We start from the raw sequence: 10,173 nt of genomic DNA on the forward strand, positions 1-10,173 counted from the left end.
AGAAAATTGAAGTAGCTATAAAAAGAAGCTTTGTACAATATAATAATTGCAGGTTTAAATGTTTAAAAGTGGAATGTTAGCATCAAAAATCAGGATGTTTTACCTTTAGGCTATAAAAAAAAAAAATTACATACTGTAGGTCAAACAACCACTAATATGAACTAATAAAGATAAAACCAGATCATGATCTAGTACTCATAGTCTAGCCTGACACATTAGCCTCCCTATAAAACGAAACCATATGTGTCACTTTCCAGAGCTCTGTGGTATTGACGGAGGCCAACTGAGCGCGAGCCTCATTGATTACCATCTTGTCATTAGCATATAGATTAGCTAGCGGTGCCGCCAACAAGCTTGGAGTTTCACACTTGCTAGCCTTGCCAAGCCGCGGTAAGTCACAAAAAAAAAAAAGGGAAGTCAAGGGGAGGCCAAGCTCTGAAAGCTTTTTAATGACCTACTCGAGGATGTGAACAAGCACCTCTGAGCACAAGATACAAGGCAGAAGAGTCTTAAATCAATCACTTGTATTTGAAACCTTTAGTAAAAGTGCAGCGCTAATGCAAGTAAGTAAGTATGTAACCGTTTCAATACCATCTTTAATTTCCTTAGTGAAATAACTTTAACCTTCGTTCACTCTTGTATAATAAGTAGAATATAGGGAATATATTTGAGAACAAGAGAAATCAAATCTATTGACATATTCTTTATAGCTCCGGGTTATGTTATGATGACTGTCAATACATTTTAAATTACTTCTCCAATTAATCAATGGATCCCCGGAGTACATTACAATTTGTATATACAGCAGATCAGGGAACAGCCACATTGACCAATTTCTATTGATCCTTCCGTTTCTGCAATTGCGAAGGGTCAACACTATAATCAATTGAATCACAAAAGCTTGTGCCGAGTATCTTAACAATTCGCAATGCAAGGTTAAACTATAAATATCCAGGTATTTCATTGACTTACATTTTTAAAAACTATCGGTATCGATAAAAGGACGGCGATAGCTGATGGCTCACGTCCAAACACAGAAAGTGAAGGCTTTTATTGTGTAAAGGCACATGCACTCTGATCCGGAGAACAGACAGTAGACTTGCTGTAATTGAGCCATCAGAGTTTGATGGACCTCGTCTTGTACGGTTGAGTAGTCGGATGCAAAGACGCTGGCTGCTATCCAGGTTAAGTGTTTTGGGGGAACTTACACTCGGGTACTTAGCCTGATCAATCATAGAAAAAAAAAAAAAGGTTTTCTGTTTCAGACTTGTAAATACAGTGTTGTTGTTTCGGGAGGGGGTTGACGTTGCAAAAGGGGGGGAAAAAAACCTCTTTCTCTAGGATGGAAGTCAAGAAAAACTCTACTCCAGAGGTGAAAGTAGGTCAAGCAAGAGCTGAGATGAGAAGTTAGGTCACACTGAATTTTTAAAGAAATTCATCAACCCATCAGCAATGCTGTTCTTTTGTTTGCATTGCTAAACATGGATTTATATGCATTTGAATACAAAAAGTACATATTGATAATGCTAAAAATTGGTCGAGTTGTTTTTTTTTTTTTTTAATGTTATGGACCTAATGCATATTGAAAATAATCTTTGAATAAGATAAACCTTTATGTATAAAATATAAGAATGCATGTCTATCTGGAGAGCCAGTCAATGTTCGAACAACTAGAAAAACAGACAATAATAAGGTTAGGTTAGGTAGAACTTTATTGACAATAATAAGGAGGGGGTTCTAACTTATAGGCAGTGGATTGTAAAGAATCCAACGATAGGAATGCATGAATGTTTTGAAAGGGATTTGAGATGTCTTAAATATTTAGTTATATTTGAATAGAGTTCATTCCTGGAGTAGCAGTGTTTTCTCCGCCCTGGCTGGTGATCTAGCTCAGGTATACAGTAGGTTATTAGCTTCTCGTCTGACTGGTGAGCCTGCGTTACATTACCGGTAAAAAGCAAAAACTGGATTGGGAAAGGAAACCAGTATTTTTAATGAAATTTGGGATTAGAAGATTGGCCTAGAAAAAGAGTTATGACACAAGAAAAAAAAAGCTGTGCCGTTTCTCCTTTTAAAAATTCTGCAGTCTATTTTTTGGGCCAACGTGTCCAAATCAGTGTTTGCATTTTGAAGCAGTGTCAGTTTGCATTGTCAAGAAAACATTTGCAGCCCTTTATCGCATGTCGACAGGACTTTTTTTAAAGCCTGATTAAGTTTCTGTTTATTTGAAATGTTTATTTATCAGCTTTTGGTCAAGTTTTTGGTGGATTTATCGTCTCAAAGGGAGGTTTAAAGAATTGGTTAAACATGGGATATAGATGGATAGAACTTTGTGTATCACTTAGGGAATTACCTTTGGGAAATTAGAGATGTACGATAGCTTTCCTGCATAAATAATTCACACTAGTGGTCTTACAGTTCTCTTTTAGGCAGATGCATTAAGATTGGAAGTGTACATGGAGTGAACCTTAGACTGACAAAGAATAACTTGCCATCATGGACCCAAATTTCTTTTTTTGTGCCTTAGGCCCTTCATGCATTTTCCATTTTAATGACCCAAATTCTCATTTGCAATTAGTCTCAGGGTGGCTTCTTTACAGTATGCCATTGCTACTTCAATATATTATCTTCAACACTTTTACTATTATAGACCTGCAGAGTAGAGTGAGACACCATGTTTAGAAGTCTGTCAGAAGCATGAAAGAAACAGGCTTCTAAAGAATTTTAAGAAGAAGAAGAAGAAGAAGAAAAAGCTTTATTCATCCCCGATATACAAACAGCACATCCAGATTAATGTCTCTCAGCAGGTGACTATTGAACTTTCAAATCGAACATCTAAAAACCAGCAGGAAAAGCACGGCATGGCTGAGACAACCGTTTCCGCAGGTAATATTGATTTCTGAAAAGCTACCATGCTATCAAATGAGTGCAGGTCAAGTGTGCTGATTATCTTAATATCTAAGGCTTCAGAAGCTCAGCACTGTCTACTTATAATTTACAAAAACAACAAGACTAAATCCCATTGCAAATTAACCCTGATGAAGTCATGATAACCATCAAGAGTTGACGGAGCAGTGGTAAAAACACACACCTTACAGAAGTACAGATGAGCCAAAGTAAATTGTCACTTTTTTATTTTTATATACAGGATAATAAGCTTAACTTTAAAACAAAAAATCATGCATCTCAATAGGTTTTGAAACACACAATCTCTGTCAGTTAAACAAAACATTTGCACTGTTCTTTGATAGAGAATCTCTATTTACAAACTTAACCTCTGGAAAATTCTTTCTCTTTTGAAACTCACCACTTGCTCCTTATTACAATGGATCTCCAAAGCCTGATAAACAATTAAAAAAACATAGTACACAGTGTAGTTTTGACTTGCCAAAAATACTCTAAAAACATGCAACAAATTACAGAATTAACCTAAACACAAATATTAAAATAATAAACTGTTTGTGCAAAAGATTTGCAAAAAAAAAAAAAAAAAAAATAACACTTCAGAGGGATTTATAATTTTAAAAAATGGCATCATATACGAATACAAAATTTGACTATCAATACTTTGAGTTTTAATACTTTTGACAACCCAAATTGCCAGAGATGTCAAAGATGCTGAAAAGGGCATCGGTGTGGTACCTACACAAAGGACTTGGTAACCTTTATATTATTCCGAGTCTGCACTTTAACACAAGTTAAAATGAACACATTACTTCCTTTTATCCCAACGTTGCCTCAGGTTAAGATGAACCGGCCTGTTTGTCTACCCAGTTTTGGTTAAAATGCCAAACAAATCTTTGGCTTATGCTCATCTTCCAGCATCGGACCTTTAAACAATGACCATATACTGGTTGGAAGTGCTAATCCCTCTTCTGTTAATTTGCTACGATTCGTACTTCTTAAACAGCATGAAGAACTTTTCTTAATCAATGATAAATCTTCACACTTGTTTGTTCACCAAGCTTTAGTATTAAAACACATATTCACATATAACAAGTAACTTTAGTAGTTTCTAAGTCATTTATTATATATAATCGTTTTGTTCCTCTCCTTTGAAAACCAAAGATGGTGCACTTGGAAAGCATAAAGACTACCAGATTGATGGCCGCAGTATTTTACGGTTTAAAAGGGAAGTGCAGTTGAAAACCCTCATGATTTAAGCACATCTGGGTCACTGCACGGTCACGGCCGGGCTATTCTAATCCTTGCAGGGCATTTGGGATATCCTCGCCTATGACCTCTGCATGTCAAAAATAACTCTTGCAGTGACAGATTCCTTTCAAACTGGTTTCGACACAGTTCAGTGATGAAATGCTACGCAAATATCATTGATGGTGTTTGAAAGAATGCATCAAGTAACTTTATATAAATAGAATGAAGGTAGGTAAGTTGTGTATTTGCTGCTTCCTGGATATCGGCAGCGGTCACTCAGCGCGTTTTCATGTTTGATTGTGAAATCCGAGTAGCTGTCGGGCCGCACTGTATTCCTTGTTCAACTGTGTTCACGTTTTTTTCGTCACCACTTTGAACAATACTGATAACACATGTCCTAGATTTACCGCAGTTCACTAGCCACAAATATCTGGCAACATTTTCCAAGACAAAACTCCTTCGCAAAACATTTAAGGCGAGTAATATTTAATTGGAATCCATATTATATTTACAAGTTACCGTTTTTTTGACCTGCCAATTGCCAAGTCCCACCAACCATGTTAACTGAAACTTTACATTAGTTCCAACTATAATATCATGAGTTCAATCAATTAAAAATACACCGTTACTGTTCACCATGTTCCGATAACTGTATATTTAAACAATTTATGGCACGTTTGTCCAATCTGGGATTCCCATTTATATATTTTGAGAGCATTTTTTTCTTCTAATTTAACATAAATTAATTAATAAATAATGGTTAACATCATTATTAGAGTTCTGTTTCTTTGTCGAGCAAGCTTTCCAAAGTAGACACAAACCTTTTTAAAATCTGGTGGATATTAGGCAAGTTATGGCAATTAAAAGATTCTGATTCTTACATATCAAAAGTCATTAACAAAAAGGTCACAACTAAAATATTGAACCCCATTGACTAAATATTAAGGAGGTTAAGCAGAAATTAGTTTATTTTTACCGGTTTCAATAATCCATAACTTTCTCAATATAATAACCACAGGAACGTTACAGTGAAATATTCTTTACAAAACATATCTCATACAAATCTATTGCTCTTTAAAATTGTAAACACAAACATAGTTAAAGGGAGGACGTAGAGTCAATAAACACGGGGTTGTTTTTACTCAATATTAAAGTTTAAAAAAAGTGGAAAAAGTAGGCACCAAAACAAACGTTAGCATGAATGCTAAAAAACATGCTGTGAAGCGGCCCGGGGTGAAGCTAGCTAGTTCCGTCGCACATAAACAAACGTCCCGACAATGACACGCAGCTTCAGGGCACGTTGGTTCGGACACGTACCGTGGAAGGTCTCGCTCCTCGCTGCCGTTCCTTCTCGCTGGTCTCTCACCACATTTCCGGACGGAGGATGTCAGCGAGGACGGAGCAGCGGCGGCGGAGGTGCAGAGCGACACCAACTTTTTTTCGTTTGCATTCCAGCGTGACCACATGACACCACGCTGGCCAATCAGCGTGCGGGGGTTGAGTTGTGACCACGCCCTGAAGCCGCCCCCCCCCTCCTTTTCTCTGTCGCTCTCCTGTTACGTACTTCTGTCAAATCGCGCTCGTCGCCTCCATGGCAACCGAGTGTCAAACCCTTTCAACGTTGATCTGCGACAAGAAATTAGAAAGTTTTTATTTATTTTGTTATATTGTAATGAAAAATGATTAAATAGACAGCGTGTTTGTTTAAAATAGAAACATCAAGAAACATCTTAAGACACTTTGATTATGTTGTTATTCTTGACCTTTAAAGTATATATTTTATTGGGTTTTATTTTGATTGTTTAAGCGCTTTGTGACCCTGGTCTAGAAAAGTGCTCTATAAATAATAATAAAAAAAGAGATCTATTTACGACCACTAGCGTCTACTGTATATTCAAGATGTTCCAAAAATATGTGCAAAACATTGTTTGTGAAATTGTGTACTGTAAATGTATAAATTAAGTTTAAGTCAAGATTAAGATGCTTGTAATTGAAATAGCTTTTGATTTCAAGACATAAGACTGCTGATAATGCAACGAATATAAAATCCAATATAAACTTTTTTAATTTTTGAAATTAAACATGTGATGATTAGTGACTTTTGATAGTGACATTTATTAGAATCAACTGGTCACAATTCGAAATACATTAAAGTGGCAAAGTGGTCTATTTATTTTCTTTTTTTTTTTAATATATTGATTATAATTTTTTTGACACTCTTTCAACTTCAAATCCACCATCATAAGTAGCAAATTACAATCTCCCACATACATTTTCCTCATGTTTAAGTGTGGTGTGGCAAAGAAAAAACTTTTTTATTTGTGTTTATGACGTTTACATTTTGTTACTGTGACATATGTGACAGTACGGATGGATGACATCTGTTTTAAAATGTTGTTCTTTTGAATCTAGGTTGTGAGAACCCCGTTTAAAAAGATTCAAATTGAATATTTAGTTTTTAATAGAAACAACATTATATTCTAGAATCTATCTATCTATCTAAAATGTAACGTTACTTATTTGTCATAATGTACTTTTAAAATGTAAACATCTAGATGGAAATGGCTAATGGACAGCGATGAATTACAATACCATTGTGTTGCCAGTAATACAAGAAGGATGCGCGTCTACAAAGACTGAATAATTGATTGGAATATGACTTCCTTTAGCCTCACAGTTAATCATCTGTTTCTTCATTGCCCCCCTGGGGTCTCACCCGCAGCATCAGCATGGACCTTGGAATTATTCAGGTAACTCAGTTAACCCCGATGAAGAGGACCTGGTTCCATACCGAGTCAGATATTAGATAGCAATAGACCCAAACTGGGCTCAGCTGGTTTACAACATATCTACAGACGTAGAGAGGCTGGAGTTAATGGCGCGTGGATAATAAATGAGAGTCCTTATGGAATATTTATGAGATGGATACCAGATGCATTTGTCTCTCTTCCTTTTTTTTAGTAAACATTATTCTACAAGTTATTATTTTTTATTCATATTCATTTAAGTCTTTCTGTTGATCAAATTTTTACAAAGCCCCTAAAGTGAAATGTGGAGTAAAGAAATGAATAAATGAAGTATTGAAAATAAAAAAGGTATTGATACTAAAAAAAAAAACAGTTTAATTTTGCACAACTGTTTAAAAAAAACTCTCTCTATAAATATACATATATATATATTATTGCGTGAAAACCCTTTTTAAAACTTGAAAAACGTGTATATTCAGACAGTATTTTTAGAGGGAAAACCATTATACTAACCCTTTTTTTTCTCTCCCAATATGTAAATTATCGATATTTATATTTTTGTTTTCTTTTACATTAAGAATGGTATCGTATTAGTATAATAGTAATAGTAGTATTAGTACATATAAATACATCTCCCTTTAGAACATATACCCTTTAATTCTTTTAAAAAAAACATTGTTTTTAAACATAAAAGTAATTGTTTTATCGTAATAAAACCGTTATGGCGACGTTTTGTCTTTGAATTCTTAAAACATTGTTCACTTATGTTTGGTAAGTATTAATAGTAGTTGGGGAAGGTTAACAGCAGGGGGTACTATTGCAATACAAACACTGAAAAGAAATCGTCGTCTTTTCATCAGAGTTAATTCCATTTGTATAGATAATAATAATTTATGAATAAAAACCTCAGTGAATATGATTGTATGTGCTGTAATAAAATATTTTCTTTGAATTTAAAGTTCTGTAGATGAAGTCTTAAAAACTCCCACTAGAGGTCGCTACTGTTAAACCCAAACAAAATAAATTGTCCAGTCTTTGCACAGTCATGTTGTCAGCAGCACTTTTAAGTAAGTTTCATAATGATTCTGCGAAATCCTTACAGTTAAAAAGTAATGTAAAAACAGTTGCAGTAATAGCGGATTCCACATGCAGAATAAAACACCGTAAAAATACAGTGAAATGTTTAAAAATGAGTGAAACAAGTATAAATAGTATGAGAGGTAAGTGCAGCAGTACTATCAGAGCTGGATAAACGTGTAGATCTAAAGGAGATTTTCTCTTTTTTTTGCCATTGGCCTTTGTACCTTCCCATGAAGAATTTACTGAAAAATAGATCAAAATCATCGTATATACAAGCTTTAAATATTTTTTCTTTTTTATTTATTCAAGCTGTTTAAAGTGAAATAAAAAAAAAATCAAGAAATTGATGTATGATAAATTGATGTATGATATTATCATATTCTTATTATTATTAATATGAATCAATGTCATTGTTTTGATCAAAGTAAGAATTAGCTTTATGGTGCTATTATAACATATTAGTGATGATCAAGATGGTCTAGTTTGTAATATGGCTTCACACAAACCCTCTTAAACCATTATGTAGTTCTGTGAAGTGAAAATATCAAGTAGTACATTGACTCAATGACTTGTTAGAAAAACTCGGTTTATTTCTTGTTTAAAACCACCTGGAACGTGAACAAGGGTTTCTGTGAAACAATGAGAATCCTGGCAGCTTCCTCTCTGGTGGATCCTGTCGTGTTTGCTTGTGTATGGTTCTTCAAAGTGACCGATAGTTCCTCGTGACCGTTTGAACTGTGGCTCTGCCCAGGACCCACGGCTTTTCGCATCAAAGTTTGATTATTGGTTCTGGAATTACTCATTTTTTCTCCTCATTGTTTTACAGTTTTTCATACCCCTGTGTGTTTGTACAGACGAGGATGTCTATTGTGAGGAAGTTCGATTGAGCCACTGCAGACGTCTCCTACGCCTTCTAGACGGGGATTACAAATAGATTGACAGATAACAGACGTCCGGTGAATTGCCCTTGACGTACGATAAAATGACGCAAGAGCAGAAAGACAAACCTCCCTTCCACTGTGAAAGAAAAGTAAATATTGGCCTTGAAACTTTTTTTTTGTATTTCCCACGTTATTTTTTAAAATAAATATTTTAATGGTAGTAGTATTGTGATGGGTTGATGAGGTATCATGATACAGTGTCTTCATTTTAAACGACACTAGATGTCACTCTGTTTTTGAAAATGAATAATTAGATCAGGGGAAAATATTATGAATTACAGATCACAATCCAGTGACCTTCACAATCCTTTATTTCTTTCTCAATATAATTCATTTTTCAGGCTATATCTTTCACAAGTTATATGTTACAATCTTAATAACAACTCTTTTTTTACTGCATCTTTAAAACTTTTCTTTTGTTGTTGTTGTCCCCTTATCATTTCTCATTTTAACGTCCTAATGTTTATACACGTTAAATTTATTCTTTTTTTTACCACTTTTTTATTTAATCTCCTAACATTTAATTTTGATTACTTTTTTGCTGATGGAAAGGATAACCTACTTATATTCTTCCTTAATTATCGATGATAATGAGTATTTATGACATGGGTGTCAAACTCAATCGTACAAGGGAAAAAAAGCTCAAACTATGTTAATGATCTCTGTGTTTTTCTTTCTTCAACCAACCAGTAAGTGTCATGAAGAAAATGATTCTGATAAAATATTACTGAATTGCTGCATATGCTGCAAATACAATTATGGACAAGTTGTTTTTAATTAAAATTGTTTTCTGCTTTCCTAGATTTTTTTTGAGGAGCACCATTTTTCTTTTCACCATTTTTTTCTTTTTTACAAGAAGATCCAAAACAACAAAAGCAAACTGTTTGGACAAAACCTTTAGAAGATTTTAAATGGCAACAGCTTGAGTCATCAAATTGATATTTTCCACTAAATTAGTTTTTCTCCTTCAATGAGTCTCTATTTAACATCAAGAAGCAAATATAAATGTAATGGCTGTAATTAAGAAGAGGTCATGATGTTTAAAAGAAAAAGAGAAGTTGACTATATCCTCTCCACTGCCTTCAAAGCGATGAGTCGAAGCAGCTTAAAGTGGACTTGTCTCCTTGCCAGCGATTGAATGGCTGGTAAACTCTCATTACTTTAATTCTCTCTCACTCGATCGTCAGAGATCTGCCTTCACACTCGCTCTACAAGAGTTTAGCAGCAAGAGCCACATGTCTGACCGCTCG

General features: G+C 34.6%; 1 protein-coding gene across 1 annotated transcript in view; it reads right to left on the reverse strand.

Annotated features, from left to right (window-relative positions):
- The window catches only part of phc2b (polyhomeotic homolog 2b (Drosophila)), a 35,121-nt gene extending 29,532 nt beyond the window's left edge, over positions 1 to 5,589 (reverse strand). The window contains exon 1 of the mRNA XM_087800959.1: positions 5,473 to 5,589. The gene's annotated coding sequence lies outside the window, so the exon portion shown is untranslated. The remainder of the gene's footprint in view (positions 1 to 5,472) is intronic.
- Positions 5,590 to 10,173: the final 4,584 nt, after the last annotated feature.

The sequence above is a fragment of the Callionymus lyra genome, chromosome 10 (assembly GCF_982586985.1).
Source record: "Callionymus lyra chromosome 10, fCalLyr1.hap1.1, whole genome shotgun sequence".
NCBI classification, from domain to species: domain Eukaryota; kingdom Metazoa; phylum Chordata; class Actinopteri; order Syngnathiformes; family Callionymidae; genus Callionymus; species Callionymus lyra.